Source organism: Rhineura floridana, chromosome 6, assembly GCF_030035675.1.
Source record: "Rhineura floridana isolate rRhiFlo1 chromosome 6, rRhiFlo1.hap2, whole genome shotgun sequence".
Taxonomy (NCBI): Eukaryota; Metazoa; Chordata; class Lepidosauria; order Squamata; family Rhineuridae; genus Rhineura; species Rhineura floridana.
This window is the reverse complement of record NC_084485.1, coordinates 112,271,440-112,298,560: the sequence shown is the minus strand read 5'-3', so window position 1 is coordinate 112,298,560 and position 27,121 is coordinate 112,271,440. Positions and strand designations below refer to the sequence as shown.

The 27,121-nt window shown below is 39.1% G+C and overlaps 1 protein-coding gene across 18 annotated transcripts in view; it reads right to left on the bottom strand.

Moving 5' to 3' along the window:
* The window catches only part of ADGRL2 (adhesion G protein-coupled receptor L2), a 252,946-nt gene that overhangs the window by 208,926 nt on the left and 16,899 nt on the right, over positions 1–27,121 (bottom strand). Inside the window, exon 2 of one of the 18 annotated variants that reach the window (XM_061633470.1) lies at positions 5,853–5,944. The exons of 16 other annotated variants lie outside the window; for them this stretch is intronic. The gene's annotated coding sequence lies outside the window, so the exon portion shown is untranslated. Of the gene's footprint in view, positions 1–1,745; positions 1,769–5,852; positions 5,945–27,121 lie in introns of those variants that run through there. One more of the 18 variants, XM_061633476.1, reaches the window with a different exon arrangement.

The following is a 27,121-nucleotide window of genomic DNA, read 5'->3' as shown; positions in this document are numbered from 1 at the left end:
CCTTCATTTCTCACCAGTTACGATTTGAACATTTCTGCACAGAACTGTTTTTCAGACAGGCTAGTTCCATCCGTTCTTGTTAACACAGGATAATGCTTGGCCACTCTGGGGAGTTCTCATTCAATAAGCGAGCAAGATTAACCTTTGCTGGGGCTAATAAGAAAGGTACAAAAAAAAATACAACCACCCAGGCACTCTTGTGTTGTTAATATTTCCCAGCCTTATGATCTTCAATACCATAAAGGTTACCTATTACCATTACACTATTGTTCTGTTTGTTTCTTTCCTGCTCATGTAAACCCATTGACTGATCTCCCAGATAGATAGATGATAGATAGATAGATGATAGATAGATTCCTGTGTCCTAACAGCTTGTTCTCTTGACTACTCCCCCTGTTGGGGGGGGGGAGAAGAGAGTCTGCAAGTCAATTACAACTATTATCAGCTGTAATATCTTAGAGGCATGCTGAGCATGTTAAATATGCTGATCACTCTATGGACACCAGAGGCACAATCTGAAGCTGTTTACCATTCCTTTCATTAAACACTTCTAGGCCCGTGCGAGAACTGCAAAACAAATAGGTCTCATTTTCAATCTTTACGTAGGCTAGATTTTATGAGCATCAAAAAACAAATAAACAAACAGGAAAATAATGAACAGCTATAAAGTATGCATGCACCCAGGACAGGACATGTTGCAACTGAAAAAGAAAGAAACAAAAGACGGGAGAGTTCAATAAATTCTCCATCTTATGGAACAGAAATTTACCAGTCTACTTATCCATGGATAGCAGTTTTAATGTGACTTTCACAAAGTTATTATCTCTCGGATTCAATTCCCTATTCACAGGGTGTAAGACTTATCTACTTTGCAGAGTTGTTGTGAGGGCGAGGGCAAATGCAACTACTATTGCAAAGCACTTTGTAAAAAGAATTTTTTTAAAAAAGCTACTCCATAGTAATTATTTCCCCCCCTTTTTAAAAAAAACAGACAATACAGTTTCAGCTGAGAAACTGGTAGCTGCAAATCCTTAGATGAAGAGAGACAACTATTTCATTTACTGTCAATGCTGATAAGGATTTCCAACAGTCTCTTTTTGAGAAGGTTGCTCCATTCCCTTGCTTAACTTCTTTTTCCAGCTAGGCATGTGCGTCTGTTGTTTTTCTTCATGGAATGCAGATAATTTGTTTGAAGTAAAAGCAGACAAACATAATGGGTCTGTGACCAGACATGTCTGTAGCTCTGGAATGGATGTGTCACATGAAGCTTTGCATAGCTCAGGGTGAGGAATTTAACATACTTGATAAGCTTTATGACCTTTCTTTTCTTGGCATGTGAAAAGCAGAAGGGGGGAAATGAGTTTCAAATAAGAAGGAGGTTCACACATGCCATTCACAGCTGACATCCCAATGTAAATAACGTCATCAGCCCAGGGCCCAACATCCACCTGACAAAATAAAACCAAGTCTGGGGACTTGGCAACAAATCAGCTTTGTGGGTTATACATACTTCATTGTTTGTTTAACCATCCTGAATAATTGGGTTAAATAAAGCCTTGACTTCCAGAGCTTGCAAGTTGCAACTGTATTTTAAGTGGGCTTAGAGCCAACCACGCTGCAACTGAATCCTCCCCACACCATTACAAAAGTTTGGGGCTACTTGAACCATGCAGGAAATACTTATTTAAACTTGGTACATTTTTTTTTAAAAACGATAAAGGAAACTAAAATTGGAAACACAATACCTCATATTGGATAGAAAGAACAGTACCGTGAGTCTGTAAGTGCATTGCACCCTAAAGCGATTTTTGTCTGCATGAGTCGCCACTTTCTCTTAAAAAAAAAAAGCCTATTTCCATGATAATCTACACATAAGCTATTTAACTTCTGTAAAGTCTATACACAAACCATTCAGCTAGTCGTTTCCTCCATTCTGCCCCACTGCTGAGGCTCTCCTGTGGCTTCTGTCAATGACTACGGAAGTGTGACAGATACACACACAGCTTTGCTCTAGAACAGAAATAGCTATTCTGAATTCTGAAACTATCCATGTAACAGGACGGGGGTGGGGACGTCCTCAACATAATGTTAAGACAATCAGTAGCCTTGTTGCTATTTCTGACCTGAAGATGGTTACTAGTTAGCCTATTTCTTACATAAGCCCTTTTAGTGGCTAAAATACGTCATACAGCCCTCTAGGTCCTTTAGGACAGAGATAACTACTAGAGTTGAAACAGGCCACACCATAACATGATGCCTGCAAATCCCCTGCGTCCCCCCTCAGTTCCCAAGGAAAAAACTGTGTGCTGTTTTGGTGCTTTCACATTTAGTCACTTGACCAGATATGAGAGACTCAAGCAAGTAAGAGATGTCATAAATTAGATTTCTCAGTAGAGAAATCTTCAATTTTGTTATGCAAATATTGTGTAACTTGGATCATCCACCTCTCCATCAACCTGCCCATACACTAGAGAGTCCCCAACATGGTGCCCCCAGTGTGTCCACAGTGTATGCCCAAAGATGCCTATTAGCATACCCCCAGACTTTCTACTCCCCTCCACTCCCAGTTATAAATTATAATGGCCATCTGAGTTTGTCTTCACTCTCCCAAGCACCACCCATGTTGTCTGCCTAAGCCCTCTTATCTTTTGATTGGCCAACAGACTTGGAAAAGAGAGAGAACAGTTGTCTCTGCTGATACTGTCCAATCAGAAGAGAGAGAACAGTTCTAATTGGACATTAAAAAGCAGCCAGAGTCAGGCATGGGTGGATAAAGTGGAATGGAGAGAAAAGATGGAGCAGCTAAGGACATTAGTGCAATAAAGCCATTATTCCTATCTGCCCCCAATTTTTAACAGTGAAGTGCCCACAACACTATCTCAAAATTCCAAATGTGCCCATGGGCTGAAACTCTTCAATGGTGTTATGCTGCATTTTCTGCTTTTTAAAAAAATCATACATTTGTGAGCATAAATCATATCGGAGGATATATCAGAAGAGTAGGCTATAAATGTAGTAATTCATAAATAACGCAACACAGGAACAAGGGGAAGGATTAATGGATTAGGCAAACCTAGAGCCCAGTTTTCCATACAGGAGATAGGACAATCAAATATGAGACCTGCAGCCTGAAGTGGAGGAACTACACTCCCTCTCCCCCCCCCAAAAAAAATCCTGACCCTCATTATTTCTGTTTCCTATGTAGGATTAAATACTGTCCACACTGTTAAATAACTTTTGAACAGGCACTCAGTCTAAACCTGAGGTCTTCCAGATGTTGTTGGACTCCCATCAAACCTGAACAATGGCCACGCTGAAGGGAATTAAAGTCCAACAATATATGGAGGGCCACAAGTTACGTATCCCTGGCTACAGAACAGTTTAGAGCTGTGAAGACATACAAAATATAAAGTGCTATGGGGATTTCATTCAACATAGAAAACTTTCTGTAGAGATGGAGAAACTTTGCCTTCTGTTATGTATTTTAACAAAACATATTTTGAGTATTATGTTGATGGCACAACCACCTGGAGGTAAGCTGCACATGTTTGGAATTGTGGAACTGTCTTTTCCTTCCACTGTGTGTAGATTACATCCTATAAAAGTATGTCTCTTTCTTCGACAAACATATGTAGATAGACCCCCAGATTTGCACTGCTATTTTTTTCACTCTACGGGCACCCCACCCATTTTAAAACAACTTAAGTCTGCTTTGGAAAATGTATTAAGAAATGCACATTCAAGTCCAGACAACACTGGGAGAGGGATGAGGTCAGAAATAACCAATGGTGACAGCAAAAGCATTAAGGAAGAGGAGGAAGAGCAATGTTTCTGTAGTCTGTGTAGATAAATATGTATTTGCATTATTGATAATTAACTCTGCAATCCTGATTCTTCCAGAAAGAACATAGCTTCAGAGGTAATATTTGTGATATCATGGTCTAATCATTGTGCAGCGAAATATGAAACAAAATCAATGGTAGCTCATAAGATGTAATGTCGCTACTCTGTTTGGCTCACTGTGCTGAATTCCTAGCTCATAAATCATTGTTACTAGCCATTCAGTGAATCAATATTCAGATTCCCTCTTGGTCTACACATACAACCACTAAATGAAATAATAATGACCCAAGATCTGTCATATATTAGCTCATCAATACCACCAACAGAGATTCCTTGGCAACAATGAGGTAATTGGAGATAAAACACATCTGATGAGCATGCAAGCAATTATGAAAAATCTGTAACTATAGTGAAAGAAAAAGAACCTCGCCATACAGGACCGCACATGTTCATAACCGCAATCCTGAAACCACTTGACAGTTGTGAGACAATTCCTGAACAATGGAATAACTGATGAGTAAGTGATTCAGGACCTAATAAAGACCATGACCTCAGGCACTGTTTTATCACGATAATGTAATAATTCACATTTTAGAGAAAGCCAGCTTGTATGACAACACTGATACTAAATATATTTAATTAGACTGTAAACATATGATGATCGTTAAATGCTATCTTCTGTCTCATTCTGAATTCCCCTCCTCTCTCTTTTACCCTCTCTTTGTCTTTTAAAAGCACCATTAGTACATCTGTAAAGAGAATTCCTCAACTCCTTACTCTCATTCTGATATCCCCAAAGCCCCAATGGAGCAAAGATTAGTCCCATTAAAAACCAACAACAAAAAAATAAAATAAACTATTAGAGTGCTTTCCATGAAGCCTTATTCCCCAAATGCTTTACAGACCATTTAATTATCTCAAGGTAGTGGAACGCCTCTCTGCAGACAAACATGAAAGCTACTGCTCTCTCTCTCCAGTATCTCACATGTGGACCGTGGTGCTATTTTAATCTCTAATGGTAATAATATCTGAAAGAGGTAGAAAGAGAAATATGTTGGCTGGGATGCACTACTTGGCTTACAAAAAAAATAGCATGGGATCTTTAAATTGCCACCAAAACAATGCAAGAGAATCCATAGCGGGAAATCAACTTGTGGAAGGAAGCTACACAAAACTGTAAGCCAGCCCTTCACCTAACCCCACCATGCATATCATCAGCAGAAAAAGGAGAGAGAGAGAAAGCAGTGCCTGCTGTCAGTCACTGACATAAAGAGATTTTCCAGACATGCCACTTTACGCAGCAGGGGAGCGGCAAATTTAGGAGGCTTTATCATAATTATGGTTTTGGGGGGGACCGCTGCCTCTTTCTCCTTGCTGCACATCCAGTTTGCCCCCATTCCCCTTCTAGACCATTAAAATATTTCATTTCACAAACAACAAGGTTATAAAGCTGCACATTTAAGCAACCCCCAAATAAAGAAGCACCTAGTGTGTGTTTTTAACTACAAGTAGCAACTGCTTCCATGAGCAGAAGGCAGCACCAGAGGGCGATGGCGGTGGCACTCCTACTAGATGTAGGCAGTGGGTGGGAATGGGGAATCTCACAAAAGAAACAGCACCAGAACATTATCGAGGTTTTGTGGTCCAGCTTCCTTGATTTCAGGGTAACAGCAAGAGGACAGAGAGGCTTTTTAGTTGGCTTTTACATATTTATTTGTTTAATTTGAAACCTGCCTTTCCACTTAACAGTGCTGAAAACTTTCTTAAGGGGACAGTTTGACATTCCACCTTACCCCCTATATCCCTTCTCCAATAGTGACCATTATAGGAAATTAAAAAAATGATGTTCAGTGCATGGTATTGCCAGGGTTACCATGGAACATGCTACTGCTGTATTCTACTATTCAATTTATGTCTTTCCTATGAAGCTGGCTGACACTAATGAGGAATGAAGTGTGTGTAGGCATGCGAGCTTCAGAGAAAATGCAGTCTTGTAGAACAGCCCAGACCTGGTGTAGCTGTGATCAGGAAGCCTCTGGTTCAAATCACTTCTCTGCCATGAACACACCACACAGCAAGATGCACTTTCTTGGCCCACCATCTGCAACATGGGGGATAAATAGTAACAACTTACTTTACAAGGTTGTAATGATTACACCTACATAATGCAAGGTAAGTCCTTTGAATATGCTGCTCAGTTAAATTAGTCACATGCAACAATAGCGCTGCTGCCAATTACAATAGAATTTGGGATGCATGCAGAGGTTTCAATATTCATTATTATTCCAAAACCTCAGGTTACCTTACTGAAATCTACCACTTTTTTTGCCTAAGCTGTTATGCTTATTAACCTGAATCCTACAATATTACTACTTCTCTCAACAATAGTGATGAAGGAACATAGAAAGCATCTGCCTTATGTCAACTCAAACCATAGTCCATTCCACTTAATATTATCTACAGTCCAGCACGGCCAATAGTCAGGGATGATGAGAGTTGTACACCAAAATTTAGAGGGCAACACATTGTCTTTTTTTAGAAGTTCCTTCTCACTCCTCTGTTTGCGACCCAGGGGTGAAATAAGACGCAGACACAATATGATGGGTTAAATAACGGGCCACTTTATTAAACCAAATTCATATTATGACAATGAACCTGCAAAGGGGAACATAAGTGCGGGATTCAACTGGTGAGTCAGGCAAAGCCTGCTTGCAGCTATTCGGGCGACCCAAACCCCTGTCGGGCAAAGGGGTGCAATCTGTCAACCCCTTGCCCTGACCACACTCCAATTGTGCGTAGGGAGGCCAACCTGCGTCACCGCCCCCCGGTGCCGTGAAACTCCGGGTGGATGAGACCTGTTGGCCGAAAGGCGACCCATATCCTGCCCTCAGGCCGTAAAACCCGGAGCTGCAGGCCTCCGGAACCGCCTATCACCTCCAAAGGTGCCTAAAGGTGTCACCTAGCTGCCCTTCACCTTCAACCTTTCCTGCACTTCCTCAATAAAGCGACCATTAAGTATTAAATTCAAACAGCCAAATCAACCTAATAACCACAGAAAAAACACCTGTACTAACCCTGAATGCCCTTCCTGCTAACCACAGTATGGAATAGGCAAAAGAAACCTGCCGGCTAAAACGCAGGCAAGCCAAAAATTCCTACTCGGCCCCGGAGGCGACCAAATGAATCACACTGCAGCAGAGGGAGGGTAGGGCGGGTGCCACAATTATGAAGAGGGAGAGGGGGCGGATGGCGCGAGCCTAAATAAGCTCATATGCCTCGCCCCCTCTAGAAGCGCGCCGTTACTGCATCACCCCAGCCGGCGTGCTTGCCCTCTCCAGGCATGGAGGCTCAGGCTTCACCCGGGCCGCAAACACGCCCCGCAACCGGTAAGTCCCGGGTGCGAAGCGGGGTTGTGTAATCCTCTCTCCAAGGAGACTTGCCCAACACCTACATTAAGAGCTAGCTAGCTTGCTTGCTTGCTTGTGTGTCACGCATAGACTTCCCAACCCGGCATTTGATTCATAACATCTTTATTATCTCTGTGGTTGTTTTAGCTAGCTAATGTCTTGGTGTTGTGATCATAAGTTACGTGGTTGGAGTCTGCTGCTTTTAGAACAAGTTTATGATTTTTTTTGTGATGGTTGTCTTTAATCTCTTGCATTTTTATTGCAATTTTTTTTTGCACTGTAAGTTACTTCAACCCTTTTTCGTAGTAAGCATCTAAGGAATAACAACAACAACAACAATGTGGTATTCAATACTACTCCTATTCAGAGTAGACCAACTGAAGTTAATAGACATGACTCACTCAGGTTCATGATATGAAGGAAATAAACTCCAAAAGGCAATCATTAATGAGGTAACTGAAATGTATGAAGATCTGAATACATTCACAGTTGGCAAGACTGTGCATAAGTTGCTACCCGGATTTCATTTTAGGGTTAAAATTAAATTTTGAGTTCAGCGTTTCAAATATGGTTTAAATATGGCTTTGGGCAGATAGAGAAATCTACCGTAAATAGATGAAGCAGATAATCTGAAAAACTGAACCCAAAATGTGATCTACACTGACTAGCAGCAGCTTCTCTAGGGTTTCAAACAGGAGTCTTTTCCATCCCTATCTGTAGATGCCCAGAATTAAGCCTGAGACTTTCTGCAGGAAAAAAATGCTCTGCCACTAAACTATAGTCCATCAATGTAAGGTAAAGCAGAATAATCTCAACTACAAGTCCTACATTGTAGCAAAATACAAAAATGACTTCATGTTTATCTAGTGTTAAAGAGGTAAAACTGGGGCACTAGTGAGCAACGGACTGGATCCAAAAGTTCCCTTCTTCCTTAGTCCACATTTGAAACATTATGCAAATGATGTCAACTACAGAAACTACAACATTCTGGCCTTTAATAAGGTATCCAAATGCAGAAATTTCATGGGCCTCTAAGATTCTCCCACATGGATAGCATTAGCTTTCCCATGAGGTGACATGTGAGGCAAATGCTTCTGGCAGTAGGTTCAAGATGGGGGAATATTTTTTCTTTCAAAAAATATATGTTTATGTTGCTGTTATTATTTTTTTTAAGTCAGAGATGGAATGAAGATTAATGTTCTAAGTTTTCTCTTTGGTTGCAAAAATTCATCAAGTTTAGAGATTAATATGAGAGAAGTTAGAAGTGTAATCTGAAGGAATTTAGAGCTTCCCTCTAAACCAGTGGTTCCCATCCTAGGGGCTATGATCCCCAGGGGGGCTGTGAAGTAATCCAGAGGGGGCCATGAACAGGAAAAAAATTAATTATTTATTATTATTTTGAGAAAGTCTCCACGCCCTGGACACTGTCTGCTCCCCACTGCCGCTGCAGATGATACCTCCCCCTTGCTCCAAACGAGAGGGGAGGACTTTTACTGAAACACCATAGCATCTTTCAGGTATGCCAAGGACAGGCATCTGCCTATAAAACATGTGGCAGACACCAAAGGAGGCTAAGGGTGAAGCTACCAAGAAGAAGAAGTTACTATCACTGACTCCCATCTCCTCGCACGGCTGCTGACCCCCTTACTCAGAACGAGTACTGCAGCTGAAATGTATTTATTTAATTAATTATTATTGCATTTATATCTCACCTTTCCTGCATGTTGCAGAAGGTGGTACACAGAGTCCCCACCCCTTTCCATTTTATCCTTACATCAACCCTGTGAAATAAGTCAGGCTGAGAGACTGTGTCTGGCCAAAAGTCACCCAGTGGGCTTCATGGCTAGGTGATTTGAACTTGGATCTTAGTTCAATACTGCAACCCACTGGTGTTGGGAGACAGGACTGTACATCTTCAGACTATGGATGTGTGCAGGAAGGGGATACCAATTTGATTGGACCTTTGCATTAAGAAAAGAAAGCAACACCTCTCTGCTGCAGGGAGCTTTTAATGGAATGGGATATTTGGAAAGATGATTTTGCCACGCAGCATTTTTTCAATTAACAGAGGCTAAAATTACAATTAGCATGGGGGTTCATTAAATTTTTTGAGCTTATAAAAGGGCTCCCATACTCCTAAAGGTTGGGAACCCCTCCTCTAAACCAACTTTGATTGTACACACATTTTCCAGAATTGCCTCTCTCGATGACAACTTACGAAGCTATTGAAAAAGTTTCAGCAACTTCATGTTGAGCTTCTTTGGCACTCTCTCATTTATAAACAAAGTTGATGTTGATGGGCCCATTTGGGGTTTGTTTTTCAGATTTTCTGCTTCATCTACTTATACTAGATTTCTCTATCTATCGAAAGCCATACTTCCAACCAGCTTTGAAACGCTGAACTCAAAATTTCATCTTAAACTTTAAGTGAAATCCTGGTACCAATTTATGCACTGTCTTGCCAATTGTGAACGTATTCAAATCTTCACACATTTTAGCTGCCTCATTAATGATTGCCTTCTGGAGTTTATTTCCTTCATATCGTGATTTTCACATTCACAAAATCCTGCTGAATTTGATGGCAATTGTCATTTGATGACTTTGCTCTTTAGACATAAGTACTTCGCAGTGTGAAATATTCATTCTGTAAATTCCTAACACCTACCCTAGTAATCGTGCTCATAATTTTGGCCTCGCTTGCTACAACATGCCACTAATACGAATTACATTTTTGAACCACAATTAGCAGCACACTCAATTTGCCTGCTCAATCAGATAGTAAAAGCATACTAAGCCAGAATTTGTCCATCAACCTTATTTATAAGTGAAAAGAGTGAAGAAGATTACAAAATTTTAATAAGAGCATGATATTATGGTAGCAATAATCTAGGTGTTTTACTGGAAGCGAAGTCGATTACTGTAAATGAAATTTTAAAATGTCCTTTCCATTTTACAGATAACACAAAATGACTGCTTTCATGTCTTCTGCGATAAGGATACATTTGCCACACATTTAAATGGTGCCTTCACCCCATCCAACCCAATGTATAAATTAATAATTCAGTGACATTAATACAAGAAGATAAATGATAAAGAGTTTGGAGCAAAAGGGTCAACAGTACACACAGACTTCTTTTGGAAGAGCTAATACCTCTCTGCCAATTACAGGCAGAACTTTTTAACAGTTTTCAATGGCATTTTTACAATCTAAATAGCAGCTTATGCACACACAACTTCACACAACTCAGGCTTAATAAATCTCCTGCTGGTACCAAACAATCATTTTAAGGGATTAAAGTGCAACATCTGCTACCATTAATAAGCATTTTATATAGCCGTATGTATAAAAGCAGTCTCTACTGAATTGTTAGTCTCTGAAAAAGCTTCTAGGCCCAAGCACCAGTTTAGCATAAATTATACCTTTATCATTTGATTGGTGATTTTACCTTATGACAACAATGAAGGGTATTACTACATAGCGGCTCCAGAATGAAAATATATGCTAGGTAGAACTATTATTTTCCAGTATGGCAACGTTCCAAATGGTTGAAAGAAAAAGCAAATTACATAGCCAAATGTAAAGTGTTTCTAGTCAGACTTTGCAAACACAAACATGTTTTGAACACACTTCTTTTTGTTGCCGATGTAGTAGTATATTTCAGATTTATTTCTGAGTGACAAACGTCTTGAAAAACTTATTAATGCGCTGTGACTGATTGGTTTTCTCAGAATGAAATCCACCAAGCTCTTTCCAGATGCAATCTCCCTTATTTTAATGCAACTGGCATGAAAGCAGGACTTGGCTGTGCTATCGACCATGATTGTAAAAGTACTTTTAGAGACATCTCACCGACATCAATGACATTTCTCCAAAGGAACTCTTTTGAGAACTAGATTGTAGGGAGACTTTTTTCAGAATAAAGTATTGGCTATGTGTGTGTGTTGCTTTAAAAAAGTAAAAGAAGTAAGTTTAAAAGAAACAAATCAGTTAATATATTTCTCATCAGAAATTTGAAAAGTATAAATGTTAGTCAAAGTTGGCAGGTCCTAGAAGTTCAGGAATGAGAGCCCCAATATGTGATTGGCAAGAACCAAGAATACTATTTATTGGTATACACTGCATAAACCTTTCTGCTCTACACTGCCAAAACAACCCAACCCCTGCCGTTCTGGACAATGAAATACCACAGACTGCCAATCATGTCCTGTCATAAAATGAGATCAAAAAGTGAGGAGCCAGCAGGCTCTGTTTCACTTATTTTATTTTCCTTTCATATTTAGCTTCCTTGTCAAAAGCGCTAAAATGACAACATAAATCTGCTATGCTTTTATTGGTACCAAATTTGAGGAGAGGGGGGATATTCAGAGTTTGCTATTATTTATCTACCTAAACTAGTATGCTGTGTCCAAGTCAAATGTTATTTTTGTATGTGAACATGGTTGGCTCTTCTGAGAAACATGTTACATACACAAAATATTTTGAACAGCTTTGATTTTAAAAAATTAAATACTATCACAACACAAGAAAATATCATTGTCTGACATAAACTTACAACCAATGCCAGTATGTGACAGCTGACAAAGAGGTCGGAACCTATTAGCCATATCAGGCTTTGAACAATTCACGGCTGAGGCCAAAGCTAGTCTTAGCCAAGGGAAACCAGCTGCTTGAAAAGAAAGAAGCTTTCGGCATTACTCCAGGATGTAAGTAGATTTAAGGATCCTTTTTCCCCCCTTCCCTCACATTGATGGTTGCTTTTGACTGAAAAATATCTCCAATAACTTCAATATGTATTGGGAAGACTGAGAAGAATGAACATTTTGGACACCAAATGTCACTAATAGCTTCCAAGAGCATCATCTGAATGTCAACATTATAATGTGAAGTATTCTGTGAGGGTTCTGCTTTTCCCACCATTGACTAAGTTTTAAAATATGACAAACTGCCTTAAACATGTAGGGCAACAGAGGGGGGTCCATAGGGTCATTGTCATTTTTTACTAGCTTTGATAGGCATACAAAAGGTTTTGGTTGTCAGGTTTCCTCTGCCAGATTGGCTCTGTGTGACTGAGGCACTCTGGGCACTTCAGCCAAGCAGCTTCCAAGAAAGCACCCTAAATTCCTTTCCTAAGCCTGGCAAGGGAATGGTTGAAGGGGGGGGGAGAGAATCAACCTTGCCAGTTGACCCAGTCCAGCCAAGGCATTCCAGACACTTTGGCCAAACAGCTGCCAAAAAGCACCTGGCCTTCCCTCAACTTTAGAGCTAAGGGAAAGTGGCATAACTCCTGCCACATTGGGTAGAAGGCTGGTCACTTATCCTCGCCACCAGAGCAAGTAAGCAAAACAGTAAAAGACTAGCAATCTCTATGATATGACTTCTGAAACAGAAAAACATGCTTTGAAAACTGAACCTGGTTCAGCTGCCACCTCTGTAATCTAGGTGGAAAGCAAGTTACCTCAAAGCTATCCAGATTACAATACTGCAGTGATTTTCAAACTATCTACAGTGAAGGAATCCTTTCGATGACCTGCCACATAACTTTTGGGACACAATCTAAGGCACACCCTCAGTTTACAAGGAACATTGGCCAGGCCCATTGTGTCTTACTGCATGAGGGAGCAGCCTACTTTGAAACACATCTAACTTTCCCCTGGAGCCACACCTTGCAAGAAAAAAGCACTGATGGTGATAGGCCAGTGTAGCATAATGGCCTCCAAATAAAGAAGTCATTGGTTTGAATGCCATCCCGGCTATGCACACAGTAAGTGAGCTTATGGAAGTTATTTTCTCCCAGCCCTCACGCCATCATCCCCCAAATATGAAATACCAGGATAATAATGACCCAATTTGCAGGGTTTTGTTTGAATTAAAACAAGTGCAGGTGAACAAAGCAAGCTGCCTTATGCCAAGTGAGACCACTGGTCCATCTACCTCAGTATTGTCTGTGCAGACTAGAAGACACTTTCCAGAGTTTCAGGTGGGACACAATGAAACAGGGATTGAACCTGGGACTATCTTCATGAAAAGGACATATTCTACCATTGAGCTACAGCCCCTTCCCTTGAACACCCTCAAGCACCATATAAAATACCAAGGATTATTACCAAGCTTATTGAAGAACCTCAGGATTACCAGCAACATAGTCTGAAAGCAACTGCCATATATCCCAGCATGGTACACATCAAAAGATGGGTCACAGAATTGGGATAAGAAAAATAAAACCTATGGAATTCGCCCCACATCCTCTGCAACCTGAATTATGGGGAAATCAAGTAGAGCACTGCTGAATAGGCCAGGCTTACACACTTTTTCTAGCAATGGATGTAACTTGATGTGCCACAGACATCACATGGCTATCCACTGACAAAGCTGGATCAACGAGTCCCCCTAGCTACGCATCTGCTGTTTCAAGGGAAATGTCACCCCCATCCAGAATGGGCTGTCTACTCAGTTTCTGGGCCAAAGAACTACCAATCCTCACAGCCTGTCTTATTGGGACTCAGTTTCTCAGCCCTCATCGAGCCCATCACTGCGTCCATCACTATTTTCCCATCCAGAACACAACCGATCACAGTTGCTTAGATTAGCAGTTTCAATTTAATCAACCTTATTGCAGCCCCCCACCCCCAAAATGAGGTCAATAAATATAAGGAGCTCATTTTGTACAAAGTTGTTTGAATGCTAAAAAATAACAATGAACCAGTTTTATAATTAGAGTTAGTAAATTGTGTAATATATACGTCTGGGCATAATTTAGAAGACTAGAATTTGCACATAACACTCCTCAAACTGAACACAAAAGACCTGTTCTGGCATTTCACTAAATTAGAATCTTGGATTCCCACAGCATGAAAGTGCATATGTAGAGTTTATTAATGCTTTAAATCAAGCTATTATTCAGCACCGCATAATGAAATCTAGTACAGTCTTACATGGTGATGACAAGGAATATTCTGCAGTCAGTGCTTAATTTCCACATGCCAGATGCCAGAGCTGAAGTCTTTTTTGAACTCATACCTGCACTCCCCTATAAGCCTTTTCCCCAGTTCCCACTGGTTAGATCTAGCTGTTGTTACTCAATGATGAGGGAATAGTATACTGCATATGCTCAGGCATATTCTTAGGGGAGAGATGTAGCATCATAAAACACAATTCAGGCACATTAAAGCCATGGATGTAACTTTAATAACACTTTTATGTTAACTTGAAAAAGGGACAAAAATGGCAGGTCAAGCAGGAAAGCAAGTTTCTATAATGGGCGACTAAAATATTGCTGAGGTTTCACACGCAGAAACACAAAACAAACACAAGTTGTAAGCAAATTGCAGGTTGGCTTTCAAAGAACTCTGACAAAGCAAACCCCATTCACATCCATGAGGCCTTTCTCACTTTGTTATTCTCTGTCAGGATAACAAAAGCCACTGAAAGAGCAGTGAATAAAAACGGTTGATTCTGCCCTAGGAGAAATTTTAGATGGGGACTCTGTGATAGTGATTGTAAGTCAAAACTGGAGCCAGCTTCTCAATGACATTTTTAAAGTATCCCCTGACTACTCATCTCCAGCACACACACACACACATATATATAGCAGACCATTGCATTAAATAGTCATCCCTACCATAGGGGCTCTTTCTGATCGCAGAAGTGATTCCAATCCAGTGGAGGCTCCTGTTCTGTGAACTGGACACTCCCACATGTAGAAAGGTTGAAGGCAGTTTTTGGCAATACGTCTTCTCCCTGCAGTTCCCAGCAACAGGGAATGCAAGGAGGAAAGGGAGTCAGCAAAAGATTGTTGGCCCCCAGAAGCAGCCAGTTCACAAAGTTCCATGCCATGCAACTTTGGATCCAACCCTTTATCTATTCATTTGTAGCCAAAAACTGAGGAAAAAATTAATGAACATGATAGCATAAGATCAGAGGCTTTGATAATTAACTACTAGAGGTGACCGCGTTGATATAGTGTACTTGAACTTTCAAAAAGCGTTCAACAAGGTACCTCACTAAAGCCTCCTGAGTAAACTTAGCACTCATGGAGTAAGAGAAGAGGCCCTTTTGTGGGTCAGGAGCTGGTTAAGTAGCAGGAAGCAGAGAGCAGGATTTTTTTTTTTAATCCTCATGAAAATTCTCTACCATTTTAATGCACATTTCTCCAAATAAACACATTTTTGTAGGCAGTTTTGACAAAGGTACACATTTTTGCATGTCATTTATCATAATTTAATGCCTTTTTGCATGTTATTTTCATTCATTTTTATGCACACTTTTCCCTAACATATGCTTTTTTGTAAATGTTGTTTAGCTGGTGAACTACATCCCAAAATCCCAATAAATGCAAATTTCGAAGGATGGCTGTGTTTTGGTTCTCATATTGTTTCAGAAACTGCAAATTTGATAAATTCTGCTTGAAATGCGAACTGAATCGAAATTCTTACCCATAAAGTGATACACTGGGAGCAAACAAATCTTAATTTCACACATATGCTCATGGGGCCTGAACTGGCTGACTGACCAAGAATTAGGACTTGGGGTTGCAGTGGTCAGCTCACTAAAGATGTTGGCCCAATGTGAGGAAGCAGTGAAAACGGAAAAATGTATGCTGGGGATCATTAGGAAAAGTACTGAAAATAAAACTGTCAATATCATAATGTTGTTATTATTATTTATTATATTTGTATACCGCCCCATAGCCGAAGCTCTCTGGGCGGTTTACAACAATTAAAAACATTAAAAACAAATATACAAAAATACAAATTTAAAACACTTAAAAAAAAAAACTATTTGGGGGAGATTCCTGCCTTCCCAGCTCTGAACCTTGAACACAAGCCCATCTGTCCGTTCAAGAACTTGAAGGACAGTCTAGCAACAAAAGTTGGTAGCTCTCTTCCCTCCACCCTCAAAGGCAGCACTCCTCCTCATCCATTTCAACCAGAGGCTGGAGGTAAGGCTCCCACATCTATGGCGTGACTGCATTTGGAATACTGTGTACGGTTCTGGACATGTCATCTGAAAAAAAGATACTGTATAGTTGGAAAAGGCTTTGAAAAGGGCAACCAAAATGATCAAGGGGATACAGCGACTCCCCTATGAGGGAAAGGTTGCAGTATTTGGGCTTTTTAGTTTAGAGAATGGGGTGACATGATAGAAGTGTATAAAATTATGCAAAGTATGGAAATAGTGGATATTTATTTATTTAAAATATTTCTATCCCACCCTTCTACCCTATAATAGGGCACTCAGGGCAGCTTACAAAAATAGATAGATAGATAAAGGTTTTTCTCCCTCTCTCATAACACTAGAACCCAGCGGGAATATCCAATAAAGCTGAATGTTGGAAGATCCAGGAGGGACAAAAGAAAGTACTGCTTCCCACAGTGCACAGTTAAACTATGGTATTTGCTCCCCACAAGGCAGTAATGGCCACCAGCCTGGATGGCTTTAAAAGAGGATTAGACAAATAAATGGAGGATAAGTCTATCAATGGTTACTAGCCATGATGGCTATGCTTTGCCTCCACAGTCAAAGGCAGCGTGCTTCTTAATACCAGTTGCTTGAAAGTGGAGGCGGGGAGGGTGCTCTTGCACTCAGGTCCTGTTTGTGGGCTTCCCATAGGCATCTGGTTGACTACTGTGAGAACAGGGTGCTGGACTAGATGAGCAATTAGCCTGGTCCAGTAGAGCTCTTCTGATGTTCTTACTAGGGCAGGAATACAAAGTACTTTTCAAGTGTCAAATGCAGAACCAAGGCAACACCTTCTAAACACTGAGTTAAAATTACAATAATCCCATTGAGTAAGTACAAACAAACTAACAAAACTGAAGATGAAAGTCTAGGGAAGATGCAGCAGGATGACAAACAAATTCAAAGTGTTAACCTTGAGGCAAGTAGAATGATCTAAGCCTGATCTAATTTTAAGTTTTAGAAGTACCTGAGTTATAATGTTGAATATTTTGCAAGAACAATGCAGCATTTAAAGGTCTTTTCAGATGTCCCAGAGTGACTTGTGTCACAGTATGATGGCATGCATGAAGAGGACAGAGTCACATCTGCAAGCTATTCAGCAATGAACACAGCTGCTGATCTATCTATGTCAGCTGTAAAGAGTCACTTTGCAGTGGGGTCCTGTGTAGGATAAGAAGAGACTTGTAGAAGAGCAGTGTAAGTGAAAATGGCTGAGACATGGTGTCCTCTTTCTTATTGCTGTGAAGAAAGAAAAAAGATGTGCTGAAGCCCTGAGCTATCAAGATGACTGCAAGATGGGGCAAAGGAAAGCTACAAAGAACAAGATTATGGGATCAAATGGGGAGTAGGAAGGTTAAGAGGTTGGGCATGGGAGGGCAGAATGCAGGAGTAAACAATGCAAACAGCTAGTACAAAGGTCTCTGATTAGGAATGTTGTATTGTATTGGAACACAAACAGAAACTGAGATGTGCATGAGCAACAATGGTTTTCCCTGAGAGTGCATCTCCAGCACTTCCTTAAAGTCACTTTATAATACTGATTCAACTGAATATGCAAACATGCATGGGGAGCAGTTTAATTGCAGTTTCCATGTACCACACTAGAAGCTTCTTCTGAATCTGAGAGATGGGGGTATTAAAAAGTGCTCATGAATGTTGTCTTTCCATGATCATATGGGTATTTGTTTAGTTAGTTATTTTAAAAATTCTACTCTGCCTCTTTAACAGTTCAGAGTACCTTCCACATGTCTATATCCAATGAAGTGTCTACAGCTGCCTTCATTAAACTGGTACTCTCCAAATGTTTTAGGCTACAACTCCCAACATGGCAGTGCTGGCTGAAGCCAACATCTCGAGGGCACCAGGCTCACAAAGACTTGTCTACAGTATAAAATACTTGTCATTTGTTGCATAGTGGTTTACAATAATTCAGACTGCAATGGGACGGGGGGAAGAGCTTTCAAAATATCCTCTGTTCAATAAACCTGAGCTCTAAAAAGATACTAGAATAGATCTCATATTTTCATATGGCAGCTCTTATTACGCCACTGTGTACAACTCCACCATGTGTTAATATACTTTGTCTCAAAAAGACTTTGGGGTATATTCTGAAAATACACACATTTGGTAAAGAGTTCAGTCAATGCTTATTGACCTAACAACTTTTTTCCCCTTCAGATTCTCTAAACATGGAAAACTACCCAGCATATTATTGATACTGCACATATTTATTCAAAGTTTATAGCTAACTATGCCACAACATTCCAACAGCTGACTAGTATACCACAATGACCTCTGTAGTATATGATAAAGACACCAAAACTAACATTGTGAAAATGAAATCCTGAACGTTACATTTAAGCTTTCCCACAGAATTATCATAGTACACAAAGGGTTTGGCTGGCTGACGAATATAAGGTTCATGTCTAGGAGTTCTCAGTTCTATTTCTAATCCTTTGAACTGAAATAGTATGAACACAGCTAAGCACTCATGTACTAAATCTCACACAGTATTACACATGTTTATTTGGAAGTGACCTTGTTCAATGGGCCATACTTTCAAAGACGTGTGCACAGGCTTGCAGACTTAAAACCGCTACAAACATTCTTAGAAGTGGTAGAAAGCACAATTTGTAAGAAAGCTTATAAATTATTTACAAATGAGAAATGTGCAAATATCCACTATGATATGGGTAACTCATATTCTTCCTGTGAGGAGAAATGTGCGTGTTCTTCCTTCATGGGTTACTTAAAAACACAGAAAGCCAAATAACCATTTTCACATCTGCTTTTACGCCTTCTCAAAACATTTGCTTATTTATTTAAACAATTGCTACCCCCATCTCTCCACATTGTTTGAGGCCACTTTCAAGAACTGTCATAAAACATGCAAAATATAAAAATAAAATAACAATAAAAAGAAGAGTAGCACAAATCCAACTTCTTCTAGCAAACAGCACATTATCACTTTTCATCATACAAGAGAAGAGAAAAAATCAGCTCAGCTTCCAGAAGCTTATTTGAATAAGTAAGACTTTATGAGCTTCCTAAATCTTAATAAGAGCACAATGGCAAAGTGGTTCTCAGTTTCTCTATTGGTAATACTACAGCTATGACTGAAATATAGTCTGGTGAATACAAGACGTTCCTGTATTTGTGGACTTCCCGTTTCACTTCAGGAGCATCACTTTGTAACTGAGAATCTGTCCCCTCCACTGAAGTGAACTGGAGAATTAAATTAACCTTATTTGGGTTTTCTGTACGTGGTTAAGGAGAACGTGTGAGTGGGACCACACCAAGTAGCTCTTCCCCCAGGTGTCCACACATACAGTGCAAACATCTGAACGGAGGACAGAGACACCCACTCTGGGACTCCAATTGCTCAGGGTTCCAGATTATGGAAGCATGATATGCACAAAGGCTGCATTCCTTTCATATGTGTGCACTGTATTGTGTGGATGCCAGGGAGAAGTAGAATGACCTATTGTTCACATTGGAATCAGGACGAGAGGTGAAATACAGAGAAAGATTTAAATGGTTATCTTCCTATATTTCAGTGGAACATCAGCGCAATACATTAAGAAGAATTTATCATACGATTTATTTTATTTCTAAAATTATATTTTTAACCACCTACAGTATTTGCCACTATTTCTGCAACAACAGCTTGAGTTTTTGCCTTGTTTCATCTTTGAAACTTAAGCAAGTTACCGGTGATTGTCACATTTCTAAATACTTTGAGCTAAACAGGTCCTTTCGGCTATGCAAATACTCTGGCATATGCTCTATTCAGCTCTAAAAATGTATTTATCTTGTAATGATCAATAATGGTCTTGGCAATGAGTTTCCATTACTTCTAACACTGAACTAGCTTACATCTTAATTACTTTTGTGCACATAAACCACCAACTGCCTATGGTCCAGACCAGAGCTTGGAAAAGTTACTTTTTTGAACTACAACTCCCATCAGCCCAATCCAGTGGCCATGCTGGCTGGGGCTGATGGGAGTTGTAGTTCAAAAAAGTAACTTTTCCAAGCTCTGGTCCAGACTTTGCCCAAGTATTTTTGTTACATCTTTTGAAGTTTGAGGTCCATCAAATTAGCCACAGGTATGAACATATTTTTCTCTCTCTATAGCTGTACAGGGATGTGGCTAATTAAAATAGGATAGAATATGCTATTGAAGGGCAACAGAAGCAACTTTGTCCTTCTACCAAAGCATAAATTATTCAAGTTTCTTGAGAAACACTATTCAACAAGGTGATTAATTTTTAAGAATGCAGGATAGAAAACAGAAAATGTTGCAGAACAATTAAAATTTGGCGAGAACCTTCAGAAAAGTTTAGAAATCTGGAACTTTTAAAGAAGACTATACTGTATTTTCTAATGCTTTACTGAACCTGCCAGAAGTCTTCAACACATCATAAAAACAGGGATTTTTCCAGATGTTAGGCACCCTACCATTTGAGTAAATATAATACAGTGCAATGTCATGGAAATGCTTTTATATACTATACAACACATAATACTCTTTCCCAAACTGGTGTCTTCCAGATGTTTTAGATAACAACTCCCATCAGCCCCACCCACCATGGCCAATGATACTGGGTGATGGGAGTTGTAGGTCAAAAATTATGGAGGGTGCCGGGCCGGAAAAGGCTGCTATCCACGGTACTCTTCTTTGTTCTGCATAAGCCACTTATATATCAACAGTGGTGAAGGAACTAGTTCCATGGAACATTCAACAGGGCTTAATTACCAAATGGTGATAAGCTGTTACCAAGACTAAGAACAATTCAAATGTTACCTCAACAACATGGCTGTTGTCAAAAAATCAATTGCATGTAATAACTCCATATGCTATGCAACTGAATTTGCTTCCCACATTAAATTGGTTTCTCCTTTTGGCGAAAAGACTCTGCATTAATACTACATTTCCTTGTGGGTTAGCAGCATTAGCATGGCAGCATAAAACAATATCTGACCAATTCATTTGGAATGTGGATTTACACATGACTGCCCCCACAAAGCAGTAATCTAATTTCTGCAGCAGTTATACTACTGATCTGAATCGACCTAAATATATTTTTTTAAAAAAACAGTTTAACAATTCATGTGTGTCCAGTAATCTGATAGCAGTTTCAAGATCCCCAGTTATATAACCAGTGGGATATAACACCGAAGATGCTAATATTTTATCTTTATGTCAAGGGTGGGAAGGTAGATCTGAACTACTGGTAGATCTCCGGGTGATTTGCAGCAGATCCACAAGGGTTTCTAACTCCCAATTGTTTTAACACTAGCAATAGACTCCCTCTCTAAGTCTTCTCTCTAGGTGTGTGCCTATATATTATACAAAAACATACACATAGGTATGTATGTAATATTTGGTCATGATTACTAGATTAACATAAACATCTAGTATCTGAGTTTAACAATGGTGAGTGTACAGATATTGCAGTAAGCCTATATATAATATGGCTATATAAAATGCTTGCTATACTGATAATCCTGAAGTTGGTGATGGTTGTGAACTGTAAATCACCAACTTCCGGATTATTAGTATAGCAAGCATCTCATATAGCCATACTATATATAGGCCTATTGCAATATACTCACCACTGTTAAACTCAGATACTGCCCACTAATATAAAAGGAAAACAGGGACTATTATCTATCTACAAGTAAATACATTGCCAGCTTGTCTCAACCAGCCCAGCACTGTAGTTACTTTGCTAGCATTTGGGAGAGTTTTAATTTAAGCTTCCCTTTCCACATGAAAATTACTACTAAAAAGACTCACAAACAAAAATATTTTTGGAAATAGTTATAGTCCTGCAAATATATGCTACTAGTGTTATTAATTCTTATCACAAGTGTTGATGTGACTAGGACAACAACAGTTATTAGCAGTGGGAGCACACCAGTCATTAACATAGGAAAGTGTTTCCATGAGGAAAGCTTCTCACATACCACCAGTAGCATGAAATAGTATTTCTGTAAAGAATACATCATCAAGAAACACTGAGAATACCACTGATGTTATTCCAGATGGGGTACTAATTCCTGGACCTAGGGAGGAGTTGCTACTAAGTTTGAAATAAGACAGCAAAACTATTTGGACACCCTGCTACTAAGAACCATGCCATGTGCACAGGAATTTGTTGAGCGCATTGAAATACACAGAAGTCTGTGGATTGAGATAACTATTTATTCCCACTTATTGCTTTCAAGAATATGTGTAAGAAAATGTAACCTAACGGATGTTTGGGTCAGAATGGGAGAAGAATACTTGATATCCATTTTTTATTTCTGATACCTCTACTTCTTGTTACATCTGATGTAGTTTCCTTAGGATTCTGCAAAGATGCTTAACACTGCTCTTTTCAACACCTTGATTTGGGAATGGTCCTATTGTTAGAGGCTTTCAAGAAAATCTTTTAACTACCAAGCTATGCTTCCTCTCTCACTCAAACCAAACATTTTAACAATGTAAAGCAAATAGCAACAAACTCAAGCAAATTTAATGAAAACCACAACAGAGGAAAATAGAAAGAGAAAATCCATTTGCCATCAACTTGCAGTTGTTAACACTTTTGTTGCCTTTGGGCAAATCAAAGCCACCTATAAAAAGGTAAAAAAAAAATTCAACCTCTGTTTTTTGAAATGTTTTCATTAAAATTCAGGTTTTGACTTCTTGACTGAATTTTTTTTTTAATGCCAGCATCTTTATTTAGAAATAGCTCATTCTCAGACCCTAATGTTGTTTTAAACAATCATCTTGTATTCCATGAAATGGCTGTTGCAGGCATTAAACTTTTCTTAACGCTGAACACTGTTATTTCTGCCTCTTGTCATTAATAACACTAAAACTAAATTATATCTTTGTTACGCTAAGAGGAGAAACAAAACAAAAACTACGATCTGGTTTGTTTAATGCACGTAAGGAGCAATCAGTGTTTCCAAAATAGGGCAAAAAAAATAAATATAAAATTAGATAAATACACAGATATTTTGCAACCACAGCTTTTTAAATTTAGAATTTCATAATAGGATAATTTCATTTCCTTTAGAAATGACTAGCTGAAAGAAGTGAAACTTACAAAGAAAGAAAGAGAGGCAGGAATTGTTTGGCCACTCCTTAAATTACTAACTAAGTATAGAATCAAGTGTTACAAATTAATATTTGTTCAAACAAATAAAATGCAGAAACTCTGGAAATAGCTAATGATTTTGCTCACATGTTTTGTGGTCCTAAACATATCTTCTCCTAGAAAGCAACTTCTTGTTGCATTTGAATAATGGAGATACTCACGCAAACCTTTTTTTAGAGAGTACATTCTAAAACCACTCCACTTATTTGTATCTAAAAAGATACAGAAGTCACTGAAAACCAATTATATGGTTTAAGATAAAACATCATCATCAACAACAACATCTTAAAATGCAGACAATATTCGAATGTTCAACTGAAGAACATTTTAATTAAAATGAGGCAAATAGCTACAAGTCGTATAAAAAAATCAAATCCAAATAATTGACTGGTATTAAAAAAAATCAAATTCATGAACTCCATTCTTTTATTGACTTACTGTGAAAACACTGGCATTTTTTTCATTTCTCCTAGAGTTTAATCAGTGTCATACTTAAACCATTTTCTGCAATGTGGAAGTGCAATTGGCAATCATTTCTGACTTTTAGTCTGTTGGCGTGAACTCCTTTCCCCTCATCACCCCACTAGCTATCACTGAATATTGTAAAGCCAGGACTTTAAGCCTGTAGAAATAAAGGTTATCTATTCAAATACAAGAAAATGACACTAATTTTGAACGCCATGAGAAGTGAGGAACACATTATGGAAATAAGAAATTATACTGGGATTTCTACCCAAACCAAAGCTCTAAACAAAGGAAGGTAGAAAACAAATCACATAAACTACACATTGCAGGGAAGAATAATTTCAGAATAATGCTAATCCGATGAAGTATAAAATCTTAACTGTCCTTTTGTTAATCTAAAAATAATTTCGTAACCCCCCTAACGAAGTGCCCCAGGGCTATTCTGAATGAAAGTATCACAGTCTTGACACAGTGTGTTCAGGGAAAAAAAATATTGTTAACAAAATACCTTGCTGTGTAGTCGTGAGATTTGTATTCTGTGCTGCTGACAGGTTAAAATGAAAAATTTCCATCCACAGGTATATTTCAAAGACTCCACTGCTTTGATGTAGTCTATGCAGCAGGTTTTTCATTCCTCAACCAATAGCTCCTGGACAATTACATTCCATTTGCCAAACAGTAAAGTGTTTATTAGTTATAACCACAGCCCTCTTCCAAAGGTAGAGAAGAAAATCCCAAACAAAAAAATCACTCCTCTATACGTAAATGCTTTGCCACAGTGACTCACTAGTAGGGCATCATCATTTAAAACGAAGAGGGGCAGCAAAAGGGCTGCAGCGCAGACTCACACACACAGATTTATTATCTCTCTCCAAACAGGAGAATGGTAATTCTTTTTTTTTAAAAAAAAGCTCAGTACTTGCAAAGAACACAAAACCCAAAAGCAACTGAGGCAATTATCTTAGGTACACTAGCTTGTTTATTTGCAATGAAACACACGCACGTATAACAACAACTAAAGCAGATCATGGCACCTACATTTTAAAATTGCCACAAAAGACAGTTGTATTTATCAGAAGATAAAGGACTGAAAAATGTTGCTCTTTTACATGGTATTACATTTATTTGTCTGAAGCTGTATTTTACCAAAGGTTTTTTCCCTATCCTACAGAATTTCAACCAGAATAAGTCTCATTAATTCTCCTATTTAATTATACATTTCCTTATACACCCTTAGGTGTTTATAACAGTGAAGAATTATTTTTGACTATGGATGCTTGCTTGGAATTAAGCCTCATTGGGTGTAGTATGACTTACTTCTGAGTAAACATGCATCTCATCAGGCTGCACAGGTTATAGGACTTGTGTTCTTCACTAGACAAACAATAAATAATTTTATTTTTCACAACTAAGGTCTCAAATCCAGTCACATATACAGTAATACCTCAGTTAACAAATCCTCCAGGAAAAAAGTTCCTTTTAACAAAGTCTTTTTTGGGTGTGAGCGCACACTCTGACAGACAGAACGTGGCTCCTTGCCTACTGGACTACGGCTGCTGCAGGCAGCTCTCAACACACATGGCTGGAATGGCACTCTTTACCAGGTGTCACAGATGCCTCCACAGTAAAAGTGCTTTGGGTGCCCTGGAAGCACAGTTTACTGCACACGTGTCTGCTCAAGTGTAGGGAAGGACGGCTGAGAGAGAGAGAGAGAGAGAGACCGAGACCATGCACAGGGTGATGACTGTGGCTGCCCCTTGCTTGCCTGCTCAAGTATACGGTGAGGAGAACTGTATTCAAAGCTTAGACTGCTATAGCAAGATGTGACATGATAAAAGAAAAAAGGCAAAGCAGGCATCCCTGGATGCATTTTGGAAGAAGCCTTGAAGCGGTCTGTATGCAAGGCTTACCTAACCTGGTTACTTTATTTCAGACATGCGTATTGTTAGTTTTGAATAAAAAGTTTGCTGAAATATGTTGAACTCTCTTCTTTTTTGTAGTGTAGGAACCTATCCTGCTTCTTCCCATGTTATTCCTACCTCTGGTATTAAAGTTTCTATTAAAGCAGTAATGTCCAGGAATGCATGTACTTCACTGACTGAGGTATTACTGTACTTTAATAGTCATTATTTTTCCAATAAAGTGGTGTATATTGGTGATGTACTAATTACTGACAATTCATGGAAAAAGTAGCAGCTGATAATTTGAATGTTTTCAAAGCATATAGACTTTTACCATCACAAACTTCAAATAGATGTGATTATAATTACTAGAAACCAATGTGTAACATACAGCAGCAAAGCTTTTAAGCAAGCATTTTCACAAAGACTTATTCTAAAATCTATTTTAACTATCTGTTTGTCATGGCACATCATCTGAATTTGTCTGAAAGGGAACAATGGTCTGATTTGGATGTAATGTGGTTAACGGGAACAGGTCTGTTTGATTCTCAAGCTTACATGTCCCCTGCTTCTGTTTTCTCCTCTGGTGCAGCCACAAGATCAAAAACATCTACTTCCTGTTTTAAATGAACCAGAGTTCATTACATCCAAACTGTGGAAAACCTGCTTAGCTTAAACTACAATTTATTAGGAAGCATGATCAAAAACTATTGTTTGATCCTGGCTCATTTCAACAAAACATTTTAAATGAATAGTTTTCCACCGCACATACACCCCAGTTTTGACAAAATAAACTTTGGCTAGTTTAAAACAAGAAGTGTTTCCAATGTTCTCCTCACAGCCATGTTGGAGGAGCAGTGGGAAAGGGGAACACACAAGCCCAAGGGGACTTGTTTTTCATAGGATCATAGAATAGTAGAGTTGGAAGGGGCCTATAAGGCCATCAAGTCCAACCCCCTGCTCAATGCAGGAATCCAAATCAAAGCATTCCCCACAGATGCCTGTCCAGTTGCCTCTTGAATGCCTCCAGTGTCGGAGAGCCCACTACCTCTCTAGGTAATTAGTTCCATTGTCATATGGCTCTAACAGTTAGGAAGTTTTTCCTGATGTTCAGTCGAAATCTGGCTTCCTGCAACTTGAGCCCATTATTCCATGTCCTGCACTTTGGGATGATCAAGAAGAGATCCCGGCCCTCCTCTGTGTGACAACCTTTCATGAGTGCTATCTAATTGCTAATTGCTCATCACCCAGAGAACTTGGGTTATGGGTCAACTAATAAATATAATAAACAAATAAATATGACCTTCATTGGATAGATGTTAATACATCTGAGCCTATTTCTGTTGATCTTCCACACTTAGAACCATGTGAGAAAACATCTTTTTGATCTGG